Here is an 18,864-nt window from a genome sequence, read left to right as displayed (position 1 = left end):
GAACCTTCAAACTGGACTGAGCCAGGATCGAACCTGCCAAAGTGGGGTCAGAAGGCCAGCATCTCAACCATCTGAGCCACTCAGCCCGGCACTGAATTGTTAATATTCGAGTCTTTAGCAATTATCTTTGGCATTTTCTTGCAAAAATAATGACATGTGTAACATTTGTTCACGCCAAAAATTATGCTACTAAAGAAGAAATCATAAACCCTAATGAGAACATAAATGTCACTCAAGTGTGCTTCGGTAAAGTGATAATAGGTGCCAAATACAGGAATATTTCTCAGTTCTATCCGAAGTTGTTTCACAGATATAAAACATGAATTCGGGAAGTTTAACACTGATTTGATTGGGTATTCGGACTTCTCTTCAGACACACATTCCTTATAACACATTTTCTATGCGCTAACCTCTCTTGAGATCATCAGCATTTAAAAGGGACGTTAATCAAACTGGATTATCATACGTTCTTTCTCTTTCTTTCTCTCTGGTACGAACGATCGTCATCTGCAGCTAACGTGGACAAGTAGATGCTCGCCCTGTAATAAAGTGACCTACATAGGGATGTCACCATGTAAAGCATTGCGTTAAATGTATTCACTCGCAAGGTGGTCCACTCGGCTGGCGACTTATCATTCTGAGTGGTGGTGTGTGAATTCTCTTGAGGGTTCCGCCAGTGCCACTCTACATTTTATCCGTCATATTCTGTGTAAGTAACTTGGCCCTCTCCATGTCCCCGGTGACTGACCTCCCCCTGCCCTATCCTATAAACATGAAGTCTCATAAAACATTTACGAGACCACAAAATAGTGGGAATTTCAACTTTTCCTACAGTATGTGATCCCAGTCACTGTACTATACTAAATAAAAGCTTGTCTAAAAAATCCTGGCTAGGCGAGCTGGTACGGGCGTTATCAGTTCATACAAAAAGACGGGCTTTCGATTCCGTGCCAGGAAATCAAAACATTTAGAAACGAGATTTCTTCTTCTGAAGAGAGGTATGGTCATGAGGTTAACTCAGCCAACACTAAAAATGACTACCAGGTTAACTCCTGGATTTAAAGGCGATCCGGTGTAGATCTGACCACTTTATCCCCACTTAGTGCCGAGGTTAGGGGTAGTGGAAGCCTTTACCTTCCAGTCCTCTAAGGGCTAGTGTGGGGACATCATTGCACACTTTTTTTGCTTAATTAAACATAATCTGAACAATTATTTCCTTATAACATCAGCTAAGAGTAGCTGAAGAAATGATGACAGTACTGGAAACCATTCAAAAGAGAAAGAAGAATTGGTTAGGTCACTGTTAACGAAGGAAATGTTTATTAACACAGGCACTGGAAGGAAAAGATGCAGGGAGAAGGTTGAGAGGAAGAAAGAACTATCAGATGATGGACCGTGTTAAAATAAATGGAAGATACTGGAAGACTAAAAGAAAGGCAGAAGACAAATTGGCTTGGAATATGCATGCGAAAACCTGCTAATAGCCACAGACTTGATGATGATAACATCAGCTGATGAAAATCCACTTCTGTAACTGAAAATTAGTTTTACAGGGGACAAAATGTATCTCTAATATTTTAATGACCATATTAGTTAAAAATCAATCTTATTATTGTATTTTCAAACAGGAACTAATAACAGAAGTTTTTCAGTTTTCAATCTGAAGTTTTTATTATATTATTACTGACAAGAATAAAATCCCGTAGCCAAATGAATATAGCGGGCTCTAGAAATATATGGTTCCGCTAATTGTAAAATGTGTTACTGAATATCCAAGCGTCTACAGGAATTTGAACTTTGTTCAATCAATCAATCAATCAATCAATCAATCAATCAATCAATCAATCAATCAATCAATCAATCAATCAATCAATCAATCAATCAATCAATCAATCAATCAATCGATCAATCAATCAATCAATCAATCAATCAATCAATCAATCAATCAATCAATCAATCAATCACTACTGATCTGTATTTGAGGCAGTCGCCCAGGTGGCAGATTCCCTATCTGTTGTTTCACTAGCCTTTTCTTAAATTATTGTAAAGGAATTGGAAATGTATTGAACATCTCTCTCGATAAGTTATTCCAATCTTTAACTCCCCTTCCTATAAACGAATATTTGCCCCAATTCGTCCTCTTTATCTTCATATTGTGATCTTTCCTACTCTTACAAGCATCACTCCAGTTTTTCATCTACTAATGTCCTTCCACGCCATCTCTCCACTGACAGTTCGGAACATAGCATTTAGTCGAGCAGCTCGACTTCTTTCTCCCAAGTCTTCCCAGCCCAAACTTTGCTGAACACAGGTTCTTTTACAAAGTTACCAACTTTCTCTTATGTCTGAGCTTGTGACTTGTTAATAGTCATGATAAATGCCAGTTTATTTGGGAATTGTTGTTTTATTACTAAAGTAATGGGTATTTCAGTGTTGGTACTCTTTTGTCGGAAATTACCCAGAACAAATCGATGTGCTTTCCTTTGGATTTTTTTCCAGTTCTTGAATCAGGTAATCCTGGTGAGGGTCTCGTACACCAGGATTACTAACCTCCCATGGCTAGGGATATTGACCCCCCTTTAAGTGTTGCCCAATACTTTTTAATTTTTTTAATTATTGAAATTTTTGTTCCTATGTTTTACTACTTAAATATATTTTAAACATTTTGTTCTGTGTGGTTTTCGTTATAACATACCACTGTCCGTGGATGAACATACTGTAGGTTGCAAAGTCAATTTATGTCGAAGTGCCTCCTTGAAAAACACACTTTTAGTGAATATTTCGTTCTGATTCTCAATCAGTTTTCCATGGTTGGACCCTTGTACAATTTTAAAATTGACACCATCAAAGCGCCGCATTCCGGACAACGCCAGATACAACTGTCCGTTGCTGAACACAGGTTCTTTTACAAAGTTACCAACTTTCTCTTATGTCTCAGCTTGTGACTTGTTAATAGTCATGATAAATGCCAGTTTATTTGGGAATTGTTGTTTTATTACTAAAGTAATGGGTATTTCTGTGTTGGTAGGTTTAAGGTCGTTTCGCGTAATAAAAATGATATTGCCGGATTTTCAACCTGCCAATACCTCCGCAATAATTAAATTTAGTTTGTACTTTATTACAATCCTTGTTCCATTATACAATCCTCTTTCTGTATTCAGATTTACGAGGAGCATGACAATAGGGCCTCATTTCTATTACAGCTTATTAATCAAAGAAATATGCGAAGTACGTTAGAAAACAATGAACAAAGAAATAAAGCACAAAAGACAATAGGAGGACAACACGTGCCAGCCAATGAAGTATAAATACACTAAAGATTGCTGACTCGATCCACTTCCAAAAGCATGAACCTAATGACCAAACAGACTATGTGTAATGACGCAATAAGAGAGCGAATCAAACATGAATCATCGGAGCCTACTAACATTTACGGTTGTTTCTAGGGCCTTAAAATGTAGTTTACGGATTCACGGAGTATATAAATTTGATACTTTTCCTATATTTGCCTATGTCCTTGTGCCAAACGGCCGATTTCACACCCCTTTACCACAAAACATCGGGATTAAACATCCTTATTTTTTTATTCGTTTGTGAAGAATACCTGTGCAAATTTCAACCCTGTAACTTCTTGGGAAGTGTAAGAATAAGTGATGAAGGGTATGGAAAGTGAGTCGTCGGGGTCTACGTTAGCTATTCTTTTCTTTTTTTTTTTTTTTACAGTTTGCTTTACGTCGCACCGGCGCAGATAGGTCTTATGGCGACGACGGGATAGAAAACTGTTGGGGTGGGAAGGAAGAGGCCGTGGCCTTTGCTATCTTTAAGGCTGCCGACAGTGGGGGTCGAACCCACTATCCGCTGAATACAGGCTAACAGCTGCGCAGTTCTAACCGCACGGCCAACTCGGTACGTATGTAAGCAATTTTTTATAGCCTATTTTACCGTAAGGATGTACTGGGCACCTTGTGAATATTTTCTGGCGAAACCAATTTTCTTTTAGCGGACACTTCCCAATAGCGGATTCTTCTTCGTAGCGGATATTTTTAATTCCCTGGTAGGAATGCATGGTCACTAATGAAATAATCGCTTCTCTATAACGGACGGAGAGACAACAAAGTAGTTATCAGTGGTTAAAATTGACTGTATAACGGACAAAGACACGGTTCCAGAAGCGATGAACATGGAAATGAACGTGCCAAATCTGCAACAGGCAAACTGTTCAAACAATTTAGCGCTTAAGTGCGGCCAGTATCCAGTATTCGGGAGAGAGTAGGTTCGAACCCCACTGTCGGCAGCCCTGAAAATGGTTTTCCGTGGTTTCCCATTTTCACACCAGGCAAATGCTGGGGCTGTACCTTAATTAAGGCCACGGCCGCATCCTTCCCACTCCTAGCCCTTTCCTGTCCCATCGTCGCCGTAAGACCTATCTGTGTCGGTGCGACGTAAAACAACTAGCAAAAAAAAAAAAAAGAAAATTGGCAATGGTGCTGCAGACCTCCAGTCCAATGATGACTCTATATACACAGAGGGTTAATCCGTGGAAGTTATGTGTATTGTACAACGTGTGACTGCTGATATCGCTGGATCCAACACGGGCAAGGATGAGGATGGAACAGGAAAAACCACAGAAACTGACGGAATGATTTCAAACAAGAATACCGTTAGTAAGCGGAGGAAAATGAAAATATTAATTGATCTATGTTGTATGATGGACAGCAGGCAATGGTATCATAATAAACGGGGTTAAAAGTCAGGTTGTGAGTTTCACTAATAGGAAAAGTCCTCTCAGTTTTGATGGGGTAATAATAATTTCGTGTGGCTATTTCTAGCCGGGTGCAGCCCTTGTAAGCAAGACCCTCCGATGAGGGTGGGTAGCATCTGCCATGTGTACGTAACAGCGTGTTATTGTGGTGGAGGATAGTGTTATGTGTGGTGTGTGACTTGCAGGGATGTTGAGGACAGCACAAACATCCAGCCGCCCAGTCATTGGAATTAAAAATGAAGGTTAAAATACCCGACCCGGCCGGGAATCGAACCCGGGAGCCTCTGAACCGAAGTCCAGTACGCTGACCATTCAGTTGATGGGGTGAAAGTTTCTTACGGGGATCACTTTAAGTACTTAGAAGTTAACATAAGGAAATATCTTCGTTGGAGCAATCACATAAATGAGATAGTAAATAAAGATCTCTGCATATGATTGTGAGAGTATTTATGGGTTGTGGTAAGGATGTAAAGGAGAGTGCATGTAAGTCTCTGGTAAGACCCCAACTAGAGTATGGTTCCAGTGTACGGAACTCTCACCAGGATTACTTGGTTCGAGAACTGGAAAAAGTCCATAGAAAAGCAACTCCATTTGTTCTTGGTGATTTCCGACAAAAGAATAGCGTTACGAAAATGTTTGGGTTGGGAAGACTTGGGAGAAAGGAGACGAGCTGCTCGGCTAAGTGGTATGTTCTGCGCTGTCAGTGGAGAAACGGCGTGGATGACTTTAATTGACGAATAAGTTTGAAGGGTATTTTGAAAAGTAGGAAAGATCACATTATTACGTTAAAGTTGGTATTCAGGAGAACAAATTGGAGCAAATATTCATTTATAGGTATAGGAGTTAGGGATTAGAATAATTTACCAAGGGAGATGTTCAATAAATTTCCGAATTCTCTACAATTATTTAAGAAAAGGCTCAGAAAAAAACAGATAGGGTACCTGCCACCTGGGCGACCGCCCTAAATGCAGATCAGCATTGATTTTCTTGTTGATATGTAGAGGGACTTAGACTTATTTCAAAAGTATTCATGAAATATTCAAATTCCTTCCATAATTCAAACTCTATATTCGCTTATTTAAAGAGAAAATGTAATGATTTTTATTTTGATTTTAATCTAGGAGAAATTTTATTGCACGAGGCTGAGTAGCTCAGATGGCAGAGTACTGGTCTCCTGAGTTCAAATCGGCCGGTTCGATCCCGGCTCAGTCCGGTGGTATTTGAAGGTGCTCAAATACGACAGCCTTGTGTCGGTGGATTTACCGGCATGTGAGAAAACGCATCAGGGACAAAATTCCGGCAACTTGGCGTCTCTAGAAATCGTTAAAGTAGTTACTGGTACGTTCAACCAGTAATATTAATATGAATTTTAACTGCTTTCTATTAACATACCCCACACTGTTTTGCATTATCTAATCAAACAAAGCCGTCCGCTGCGTACGGGGTGAACCAATTGAATGCACGATTTGGGCGCCTTAACTAAATCACTGGCATTAATAATAAAGGAAAGTATAAGCGCAATTGTTTAAATCGAAGTAAGCTAGGTATGGATATAAATCTTCGTAAACTTGCAATTCCGGATCATTCGGCTTTAACATATTCTGGTTTTTAAGTTGTTGATGCACAACTCAGAAGCCGGGAAAATGATTTCCATAATGAGAAGATATGATACCGTTGTTCGTTAATAATGTGATCTAGGCATTTAATCCACTAGGTTTTGATACTTGCCTTCGAATGAAAAGCCCTGCTCATTGCTAGTAAAGTGACTTAAAAAAAAAGAGGAACGCGTCGATGTGATAAAGTGAATAACACTGCATAAATATACACACTTAAGCGATAGTTGATCTGTGTAAACTGTGTTTTAGACATTCTCAGAATTTAAGGAGACGAATTGAGGCTACCTACAGAAGAACAGTAAATTATCGACAGTGCAGGATAACAGAGGAAGATCTCGAGCTGTACACATAGGTACTGAATAAAATTAAAATTTCTGACGTAGTGAGTCATATAAATAATTTCCCAAAATGTAAATCGTACTACTACAAAGCAACCAAACACTTATAATCTGTTTCACCTTGTCCTCACTACCTCGTATTTTTCATGGCACAATATATGAACAAATGAATGGTGTGGCCCTGGGATCGCCATTGACACCAGTCGTCGCTAATTTCTATATGCAGGATTTTGAAGAGCGCTGTCTTCAATCTTGCAAACTCAAGCTTCCATCTGCTTGAGATATGTCGATGACACATTTGTTATCTGGCCCCATGGTGAGCGCGCATTATCCATATTTTTTATCACTTAAACTGCATACATTAAAAAATCACGGAGAATGAGCTTGGAGAATGTTCGCTGTTTCTGGATATTTTATTTTCTAGGAAATCAGAAGGAAGTTTAGGTCATTCGGTGTACCGTAAACACACCCGTACTAATAGATATCATCGTGGGTCCTCTCAGCACCACCATTACCAAACGCGTGCTGTGCTCAATACTCTTATCAGCCGAGAAAGGGAGGTTTGTGAGGGGAACAAATTAGAGGGTGAGCTAGAATTCACAGAAAAGAATATTCCTGAGAAATAGCTATTCAATAAAACAGATCTTCGACGTGCTACATCCTTAGCCAAAAGACCGATTCTCACGTGATTCCCCTCCTTGCCATACCTACAGTCTGACATGGATACATGGATAGGAATGGCAGTACTCCTTTAAGGCATAATATCAAGACTATCTTTAAGCCGAAACTATCATTATAGGTAATTGATTGTGATATGCTAAAGATCCTGTTGGTTTAAATTGTGCTGAAATATATATGATTACTTGTTCCTGTGGATTGGTGTATGTTTGCCAACCCTTTAGGAAGGTAGCAATGAGTGTTAAGGAACATCGCAGGCACTTACGTCTTTGCCAGCCTGAGAAGTCTGCTGTGGCAAAGCGTGCCATACATAATGACCATCAAATCAGTTTTGATTCAAAATCTGTAATCTGTAAAGAGAAACTTTTTAACACCTACAATCATTTGTGAGGCGATAGATATTGCCAAACATCCAAATAATATTAACAAAGAGGACGGCTATATACAGAGTAGATCATGGCTATCCTCCATAGTTAAACCTTCAACATATTTCTCGTTGACTCCGGAGGCTCTACACTGAAATAAATTTCTAACGGTGTCTTTTTCTGTTAATTACTAGGGAGTGAAAATTGCCATTAACAGTTTTATTTATCAGTGTCAATGCTCTAAAGATGATCCTGGTTGCAGGTTTGGAACGCGTCAGCGTACAATAATAACAACACCGATTAATGTCCCAAAAATAATATAAGTATATAATATTTTCCAAGTCACAATACTGTTCCTGCATGTGCAATTTATAAATGAATGAACACTATACAGGCCGTGAATGCCGTCGGAATAGTGAGAGGTAAAAACGTCAGATGTCTCTAAGCCCAGTGTTAACAAGGTAAGTTATTGAGGTACTCTACTCGGATCTTATTGAAACTCAGTAGAGCGGCAGCGAAGAGGATGCATATTCCTGAAGCAAAAGTTGTATCGTTGCAAGTTAATTTCAAAGGCCAGTGTTTCAATATGAATTGTGTGAAAAGCATACGCGTGACAAGGGAACATAACAGGAAGCGAATACAAATCGTCGACTAGTTTCGGTCTACTCTGCCATTCGAACAGTTCACACATGATAAAAATTCATTTAATGCAATGCATAGCTACTGCTGTTCAATTTGTTTCCAGAAGTACGTTTAGATTAATAATAGTTCATTCATTTATATAATTAGAAGGAATACAGGAATACAGTATGTTCTACGCCGACCTTTATGAAACTATGTTTCTTTATAGTCAGTGCACATGTCAGAAAGGTGAATATCACAAAAACGTAGTGAATAGTAGGAGCTTTTGTACAGCAGCCACACTTACGTACAGTATGGCAACGTGTTGGCATTGGCTGCATATATGAAATGGTGGACTTCCAAAACAAAAATATTCAAGGTTCGGTAATTAGGAAGGTCCTTCATCAGCAAAGCAGGCTTTGAAACAGTTACATTTCCACAAGCATGGGGAAGAAAAGTCACTGTGCTTTTAAAACTGAAGTAAGAAGATGTTGTTATACAATTCAATATTAATATTGTAATGGTTATAGCGTCTGCCATGCCAACTTGCTACTGACCGTGAGCGTCACCGTATCGGTCCACCCGCTTACGCTTCGACCGCGCCAATCACGAACAAGGCTTAAGTGCTAGATCGACCCACTCTCTTTTCGGTCCGTTGTAGCGTGGCATAGGACTATGGAAATTACCAGACGATTAACCTGGAGTCTTCCGTCTCGCGAGGTTCTTGGATACATCCAGCATCTGGACTGTTCTGGAACGACAGGCGGAGACATATAAGACAGGAGTGACTTGCCTGGGTGGGAGTTGTTGTAGTCCAGTCGAGAGCTCAGTCAGTGAGTGACTGCCAGTCCTGTGAAGCGCCGTGACTGTCGGACTAGCGTGCTACAGTTCGGACTGACGGCGAAGGAGAGAACGTGTAGCCGTGCAACGCGGGGCCTTGTGTGTGTGAATGTAAAACTGTGTCGGCGCGCGTGAACTGTGTAGTGTGCGGCAACTGTTTAGCTTGTGAGAATAATCTGTAGTGTGAGAACAAGTGAGAAACTAAGAGAGAGAGAGAGCGCGCGCGAACTGTGTGAGTGTATGTTGTGCGCGAAAGTTATGTGTAGTCCTGTGTAGTTTAGTACTTACTTAATAAATCTTACTATAGAAGCTACCAGTCTAGTGTTAATTAATCTTACTACCAAGCCAGCTCTTTACAACTGATGTCAGAATCGGTATCGACTGGTAGCTGTAATTTTGTAACCATCATGCTAGTGAATAGTAAAATGGATAGCGAACAGTTTTAGGCTCTCCTCAAGAAGTTCCCCGAACTCTCATCTAAACAAAGCGAAATCAAGAGCGAATTGAAACCGGAAGTAACTGAACTTAATAACGTGGACAATGTAAATTAGAACAGGAAATGCACTCTCCCGAAATAAAATTAACGAGTGACACAATGCAGTACGTACAGGAACTGGTAGTAAAACAGGTCAGAGAAATCCCGCAGGTTGTGGAGTCATGGGCTTGCGGCCTGAAAGAAGTAGTAAGTGCCCTGCGTACGAGAGTGACGAGTGAGACTCATGCTCGCACCCCCAGCAGCAACAACGGCTCCACGGCCGCGAAGGTAAAAACCCCACGCTTCGACGGGACCACATCTCGGAGGACCTTCCGGGCCCAATTCGAGACCGTGTGCGGGCACAACGGTTGGACATTGGAGGAAAGGGCCGTGCACCTAATCGCCGTACTGCAAGGACCAGCAGCGGAGGTGCTACACAGCCTCCAGCCGGATGCCACCTACGAGGAGAGTGCTCGACATGCTATACCGTGACCACAAGCTGGCAGCCGTCTAGCGAGTGCTAATGTGCTAATGAGACGTTGCAGGAATTCGCGCAAGATGCCAAGCTGCTAGGCCACAAGCCTCTGGATGGGCTGCCTATACATTCATTGATGGGCTCTGCGACGTAGGGATCCGTCAAAAGCTGATGCTCAGCGGGGAGCATAACCTCATGCGCGCCCTGGCCTTGAAAATGGAGGCAGTGAAGAGAACAGCGGCACCATTGTAAGTAGCGAGGACGCGCCGGAGACCCGTTCCGTTACAAGAGAACGACGCACGCCACCGCCGAGACGCCGACCCATCAACGAAATCACCTGTTGGAACTGCGGCTAGCGTGGTCACCTAAGGTTGAACTGCCATGTGAGGGGCGGTCCCCGATCGAATGAACGAGTAACGGCCGAAAAGGAGAGGGGCCCGTCACTGCCGTCCCCTCGCTTCACGTTACATGTGGTCGCCTAGCGGAGTGACGACAGCTTCATCGCCGACGGGTTGCTCGGAGACATACCGTGCAGGGTCACGATAGACACGGGGATGGCATTGACCATCTCCAGGCCTGACATCACTGAGGGAAAGCCAGGGAGGGAACCCAACCACCTCTACGTGCTCCGAACTGCTTCAGGATACAACATCCGTATCCTGAAGGAGGCAGTACTTCAACTGACGCTGGAACAACGACGCCTACGAGTACGGGGCTGCGTCGCCGCCATCACGGATTAGGTCATTCTCGGCCTAGACGCGATACGGACATACGAGTCGACTGTCAACGTGGGGCGACGTGTGTTGTGGCTCGGCATACAAGAGGTAATGCTCAAACGCCCAGGGACGCAACCGCGAGTAGCGCGATTAACGCTGGATAGCGACGAAATTAAACCAGCCAGCAGCGAGATGATCGTAATGGCACGGTAAGAGGCACCCGCACAAGGCGATGACTTGCTCGTGGAACCCGGATAGCCGGCCGCGGATGAAGGAATCTACCTGGCCAGGCCGCTCGTTCCGGCACGAAGTTGCCCAGCAGGACCGAGCTTGGGACTTGTGAACAAGTCGCGAGCGTCTTGCCGGTGAACGACGTAGATGCACAGGCCCTGGAAGCAGGCAAAGGATCGGATAAGCTTCGGAAGATTATATCCGACGCCCGGAAACATTTGGAGGCGGGGCAGCTCAGAGAGCATAAGAAGCTAATCCATGAGTACCGAGACATCTTCACTGATACCGGAGGTGACTACCGAAAGACGGACAGAGTGTATCATCGCATTATCACCGGCAACGTCGCTCCAAACAGGCAGCCACCTCGTTGGGTACTCCTGGCGAAGAAGGCAGAAATCGACCAGGTGCTAGATCAGATGAAATAGCGAGGAGCCTTCAAGGAGTTGAATAGCCCGTGGTCATCGCCAGTGGTCCTGGCTCCGCAACTCCGTCGATTACCGCATGTTGAATGACGTCACGAAGAAGGACTGTTTCCCTTTACCTCAGATAGATGACATCCTGGAAACCTTATCTGGAACCCAGTGGTTTTCAACTTTAGGCCTGAAGTCTGGGTACTGGCAAGTGGCGCTCCATCCGGAAGACACAGAGAAGATAGCGTTCTTAACCGGCCAAGGGCTCTACCAGTTCACCGTTATGCCCTTCGGCGTCTGCAAAGCTCCAGCCACCTTTGAGCGTATGATGGAGTCTGTACTGAGGGGGCTAACTCACGATGCCTGCCTCGTTTACCTGGACGATATAATTATTGTGGGACGCACGTTCAGAGAGCACGTTGAGAACCTGTGGAGAGTGGGGCTCACCCAAATTTAAATCCAAAGAAAATGGCAGCTGTTTCAGAAGGAGGTGCACTACCTGGGCCACATCGTGTCAACGGAGCAGTAGCGAAGGATCCGGAGAAGTTAGGACCTGTCAGGGACTGGCCGGTGCCGAAGAACAAGGGAGAACTGAAGAGTTTCCTTGGCCATTGCACGTACTACCGTAGATTGATAGCTGGCTACGCAGATATCTCAAAGCCTCTTGATGAAGTGAGGCGGAGGCTTTCGGACGCTGAAGAAGTCACTTTGTACCGCAACTATCCTTGGATGCCCCAAGCCTCGGGAGATGTTCATCGGAGACACCGACGCCAGCGACGTGAGAATTGGTGGAGTGCTGTCACAAGTGCAAGACGGTCAGGAGAAGGTGATCGCCTATCGTGAAGCCGTTGGAGCACTTCCACAAGTATCTGTATGGGCAGCTTTCCATCTGCGCACAACTACTCCGCATTGACCAGGCTCCTAAGCTTCAGAAAGCTAGAAAGAGAGAGCTCGCTGGGTACAACGTCTTCAGGAGTACGACTTCACCACCGAGCACCGACAAGGAAGGAAGTACTGCAATGCCGACGCTCTATCCAGAAGACCGTGCCTTGATAACTGTGCACACTGCTAGAATGGAGAGACAGTTGGGCATCGTGGATGTCCAGACCGTGAAGGCCTCCACCGCTAAAGGTTGGGATCGAGACGCCCTCAGGAGGGAAGAGCTGAAGGACGACAACATCGGGCTGATCTTACGCGAAGTAGGCTCGGAGCACAGGCCGGAATGGGAAGACATCGCCGAATGCAGTCCAATCTATAAGGCGTACTGGGCGCAAAGTTCGTCTCTCGTGGTTAGTGACGGGATACTTACCCGCGTGTGGAAATCGACCGACGGAAGGAAGCACATGGCCCAGCTGATGATTCCCAGGACTATGAAAAAAGAAGTGCTGACTGAGTTGCATGCGGGCATTACTGCCAGCCACTTGGGAGTGAACAAGACCCTAGATTGTGCCAGACAGCGGTACTACTGGGTGCACAGATGGAACGATGTTGAGAGGATGTGCCAGCTGTGAGACTCCTGTGCAGCGAGCCAGGGCCCAAGTACAACGAATAGGGGCCAGATGACGCAGTACAACGTTGGAGCACCTTTTGATGACGCTGGACCATTTCCCCAATCCGACACTGAGAACCTTTACCTACTCCTGGATATGGACTACTTTACAACGTGGCCGGAGTTCTACGCCATCCCGAACCAAGAAGAATCAACAGTGGCCGACGTCTTGGTCAACAACTTCTGCCGATTCGGTGTCCCAAGCGAACTTCACAGCGACCAAGGCAGAAACTTTGAGTCACGGCTGATGCAAGAGGATCTGCAACGCTTAGGAGTGCGGAAAACCCGTACGACGCCTCCCCACCCTCAGTCAGATGGCATGGTGGAGCGTATTTTGAAACCTTTGAGGAGCATCTCAGGAAGGTGGTTTCGGCGCACCAGAAGGACTGGGACGAGAGGTTCCCATTCTTCTTTATGGCCTATCGAGCGTCCGCCCATGAGATGACGGGGACGGCACCTGCCAACATGGTCCTCGCAAGGGAGCTCCGCCTGCCATGCGATATAATGTATGGGTCGGCACCAGACCGGCAGCAGCCAGCGACGGACTATGTATGGGAGTTCGTGGATCGGCTCAACGACATCCACGATTATGCCCGATTTCATCTAAGGGTAGCCAGCGACCGGATCAAAGCCCGCTACGACAGGCTGGCGAACTCTGCGGATTTCCAGGAAGGTGACAGAGTGTGGCTGTACCGCCCAGTGCTGACAAAATGGAAGTTACCGGAACCGCAGCCACAATGGGAAGACCCATATAAAATCATCACCAGGATCAACGACGTCGTCTACCGGATCAGGCGGCCTCCCCGATGGAAAACGATGCTTGTTCACTTGGATCACATGGCACCGTATCGTGAAGCAGCTCGGGACGAGCAGCCTTAAGGAGGAGGCAGTGAAATGGTAATAGCGTCCGCCATGCCAACTTGCTACGGGTTGTGGGCGTCACCGTACCGGCTCACCAGCTTACGCTTCGATCGCGCCAATCACCAACAAGGCTTATGTGCTAGATTGACCCACTGTCGCTTCCGTCCGCGGTAGCCAGCACAGGACTATGGAAACTACCAGACGATTAACCTGGAGTCTTCCATGTCGCGAGGTTCCTGAATACATACAGCATCTGGGCTGTTCTGGAAGGACCGGCACTGATGTGTAAGAGAGGAGTGACTTACCTGGGTGATGGTTGTTGTAGTTCAGTCGTGAGCTCAGTCAGTCAGTGACTGCCGGTTCTGTGAAGGGCCGTGACTGTCGGACTAGCGTGCTACAGTGTAGACTGACGGCGAAGGAGAGAACGTGTGGCCGAGTGACGTGGAACCTTGTGTGTGTGAATGTAAAACTGTGTCGGCGCGCGTGAACTGTGTAGTGTGCGGCAACTGTTTAGCTTGTAAGAATAATCTGTAGTGTGAGAACAAGTGAGAAACTAAGAGATGGTGGTGGTGGTGATTATTGTTTTAAGAGGAAGTACAACTGGGCAACCATCCTCTATATAACACTAATCAGAGGGAAAAAATGGAAGGGGTCCGACACTTCGAAAAATGAAGATATCGGCCAAAGGAAGACAAGGGCCGCGAAGGGCGTGAAAATGAAAGACACCCTAGCCCTCGCAAACCTAATAGCGTCGGGGTCGGAAAAGAACAAGAGTTGACCAAGGGAGGTCGGATAGGATAGATGAAAGTGAGGAGCCTGACACAAGTAAGTGGAAGCAATGCCAGGACTCAGCTGAGGGCCCCGTGGTCGCCAACCCACGCTCCAAAGTTCAGAGCCCCTGAAGCCCCTTTTAGTCGCCTCTTACGACAGGCAGGGGATACCGTGGGTGTTATTCTACCGCCCCCACCCACAGGGGGAAAGAAACTAAGAGAGAGAGAGAGAGCGCGCGAACTGTGTAAGTGTGTGTTGTGAGCTAAATTTATGTGTAGTCCTGTGTAGTTTAGTGCTTAGTTAATAAATCTTAGTATAGAAGCTACCAGTCTACTGTTAATTTATCTTACTACCCCGCCAACTCATTGCACTATCTGGACTAACAAACCACACAATCGTAGAAAGTTCGCATATAATTTTTTTCCAGATCCGAAGCTACCTAGGTACATCTCCACAACCACGGCCAATAAAACTTATTGTGCTTTTAAGATTGAATTCTGCAGATTTTTTTCGTAAGTTACTATTATTTTCTAGACGATCAAACACCACACAATCGTCCATGAATGTCACCGATTGGATAGTCCTTCGGCAAAAACGACCTTTTTACCTTTACAGTGAAGTGTTCGTCCAGAGTAAGACTCCATGTTGAACCGACCTTCATCTCTATTAAAGACGCACGCCGATCTATAGTTTCGATGGATTCCTCAGACACCGAAATATACTTACTAGAAGATCGATGTGATGTGTTGCATAGTGACGGGAAATGAATTTGAACACTTTCGTGACATAATACGGTAAGAAATACCAAAAGTTTGAATGCTAAAAACGTTGTGAAAATTCATGTTATAAGTTTCACCAAGGGAAAAGTCTTCTCAGATTTCATTGCTGTGTTCATGGGGTGAAGGTATCTCATAAGGATCACCATAAGTACCTAAGCATTAGTATAAGAGATGGCCTTCGTACACGTAAACATCTAAACGATGTTGGAAATTAAGGTTAGAGATTTTCCCATATGCTTGTGAGGGTATTTAGGAGAGAACGTAAAATTATTTGATAAAAATATTGGCGTATATTGCTGGAAACCTACAAGATGAGCGTCACTGCTATAACCTTTCCTAAACCCGAACCGCCTTCTATCAAAGTAGTTAGTTTCACAAACGTGGCAATATAACCAGAAAGTATGCTTTCCCAGACCATACAGTACATGCAACAAATGTCAAACTGACTGGCCTGTAATTATCCGCTTTGTGTTTATCACCCTTTATTTTGTACGCTGGGATTACTATAGCAATTACCCATTCATTTGGCATAGCTCCTTCATGCAAACAGTAATCACATAAATCAGGGATGCTCAAACTGTAGGGCGTTTCTCCTGCGGGGGGTGGGGGTGAAGATTTTCAGGGAAAGTGCGAGAAATTTGAAAAAAAATGTCCTAAAGGTGTGGTAGTATTAGTCCTACGAATAAACATATTTATAATACAACATGTACACTTAATTCTACACAAATAAGCTTTTATCGAAAGAAAGGTTTCTTACGTTTAACGAATGGAAGAATATGTATAATTATATGTCCTATATTAAACCCAAGATACATAATTTAAACTACCCTCTGTTGTATCAACTGGCCAAGAAATAAGTAAGAGTATATTCAGAGAATTTCTTGATGATCACTGCAGTAAAGTATTTTAGTAAAACATTGCTAGGATGGAATGGAATTGAATGGAAGTTAAGTTTTAAAACGGGGTTTGCTTCTTCAAAAGAACGATGCAGAAGTGTGTGTTAATTGAATATTTTCTACCTGCATAGGAAATTAGGTACTACATTTCCAACTTAATTTTGTAATCACATGACAACTTGGAAAAAGACATTCTGCGTACATACATACATCACCATTACAGACCGTTATGCCTTTCAGTGTTCAGTCTGCAATCCTCTTTGAATTTACTAAAGTTCGACACAACCCTTTACTTGATACAAGTGCTGTGGACTGATTTAGTTCTGTACCTCTTGTGTTCTGCGTGCAATGTACATAAATACAGCAACATACATTCTCTAGCTAGATTGCTATGCCTTTGAGCGTTCAGTCTATACGATATTGAATGACGCAGTGTGTGCCTAAATAAAATCGCTTTACGCACTCCGAATCACCACATTTCAAAAACCAGAGAAATGAGATAATTGATATCGATTGTTTCCCAATGAATTAGTGAAAGTTTTGGACCGAATGTACAAGTGAATATCAACACGTATACAGATGCCTTAAAATATGTCGCCATTGAATGTTTCTCTTTCGGAAAGATGAGGAAAGTATACGAAAGTGACTGGTTCCAAAAGTTTTACATCCGCAATTATTCATTCAGTGCCCTGAGGTAAAATGCACAACTTTAAGCTCTGACGAACAAGCATGTGGAAATTGAAACCAACGCAATGGAACTGCGTATCTTTGCCAATTGTGTGATCTTGGTTTTCCGACAACTAAAATACGTAGTCCCTGGATATAAAACTTTTGTCGTCTGAAGTATTTACGTGGCAAGTTAAAATCGAAACCCAAATTTCTGTCTGTCCGTTATATGCAGACTATCGCCAGCGCATAATCAATTACAAGTTGGCTGTTCTGTCTGCAAGTTGATTTACGTCGCACCGGCACAGATAGGTCTTATGGCGACGATGGGATGGGAAAGGGCTAGGAATGGGAAGGAAGTGACCGTGGCATTAATTAAGGTACAGCCCCAGGATTTCCCAGGTGTGAGAATGGGAAACCACGGAAAACCATCTTCATGGCTGCCGACGGTGGGGTTCGAGCCCACTATCTCCCGAATACCGGATGCTGGCTACACTTATGCGACTGCAGCTATCGAGCTCAGTGACTGTTCTGTATCAAATGCTGAAACCTGTTTGGAAAATTGACGGTTACTCAAGCATCCTACCAAAATGTGACACTGTCTTGCAAATTAATTTGACTGATTAAAGGTGTACTGGTAACAATTGTAGCAATTTTCCGTTCTGTTATCTTATTTACATTTTGCGCTCAATTTTCACTATCACTATATCAACAATAAACTAACGCCAGACTGTGCTGGAATAAAGTCACTTCTTGAACAATGTGAATGTTATGTAGGAAGCCGTATATGTTGGAGGACAGTGGTCAATATGGAACGTGGGAGGAGAGAAGGTCAAGCAAGACATCCACTGGCTGTGAGTGCTATACTCTGCTACCGAACTTGGAGCTCCTGAATCCCCTAAAAAGGAATTGTGTAGATCGCCCAAATCTTCTTCTACTTAAAGAAACCTTGATGAATATGTAAAACAACAATTTTAAAAACAATTTCGCCATCATACTACATACCGTTCCCTTCCCTGTGTACCATCATAGCCACGCTGGTTGGGTTTTCCATTTTTCTTGCGGGGTCAGTACATCGTGGGACAGTATCTCCGTGTGCATCATCTTGTTGTGTCCTTAGATACTTCGCCTCCATTATTGTTATTTGTTGTTGTCACATCATCATTTTATACCTAGGAGATATCTCAAATACTGTCAATGATTTTGGTAATCCCACCGTACAGATTATTAATAATAATAATAATAATAATAACAATAATAATAATATAAATAATAATAATACCATTGTTAGAACGACAATTAGAATATGAAAACATGGCGCTAACCAAACCCCAAATTGGGGAATACCTAGTCGATCACGTATTGAAGACCAGCCCCGGAGAGGTATTAAATGCTAAACTACAAAGAGGAGTCTAATTTAATTATCTCACAAGTACCTAAACGAAGTTTATTTCGAAAATCAATAAAAAGAACTCACCCAGGATTGCCAAGTACAAAATTTAATTTAAAATTATCACAGGAATAGTGGGTGAATGTCACCGAGTACTCGAAACTCTGGAATATTGCGAATTAAACGAAATAGCTCGAAGAATTTAAGAAGCTTAAAAATATACGATTCTTATGGCCAAAATACAGAAGTATCCTTGGTGGACACCACCTACAAGAACGCTGTAGACATTGGAATAAATGGAACTCTACATCGAACGACCTTGAAAGCATTAGGATCCAAAGAAGGAAGGCTACGATGATCATTCAAAAATGTCAAACGGAGGTTCGAAAAAGATCAGCTGAATAAATCAGTGGAGGACGTACGGA

Source organism: Anabrus simplex, chromosome 1, assembly GCF_040414725.1.
Source record: "Anabrus simplex isolate iqAnaSimp1 chromosome 1, ASM4041472v1, whole genome shotgun sequence".
NCBI classification, from domain to species: Eukaryota; Metazoa; Arthropoda; class Insecta; order Orthoptera; family Tettigoniidae; genus Anabrus; species Anabrus simplex.
This window is presented reverse-complemented; position numbering follows the sequence as displayed.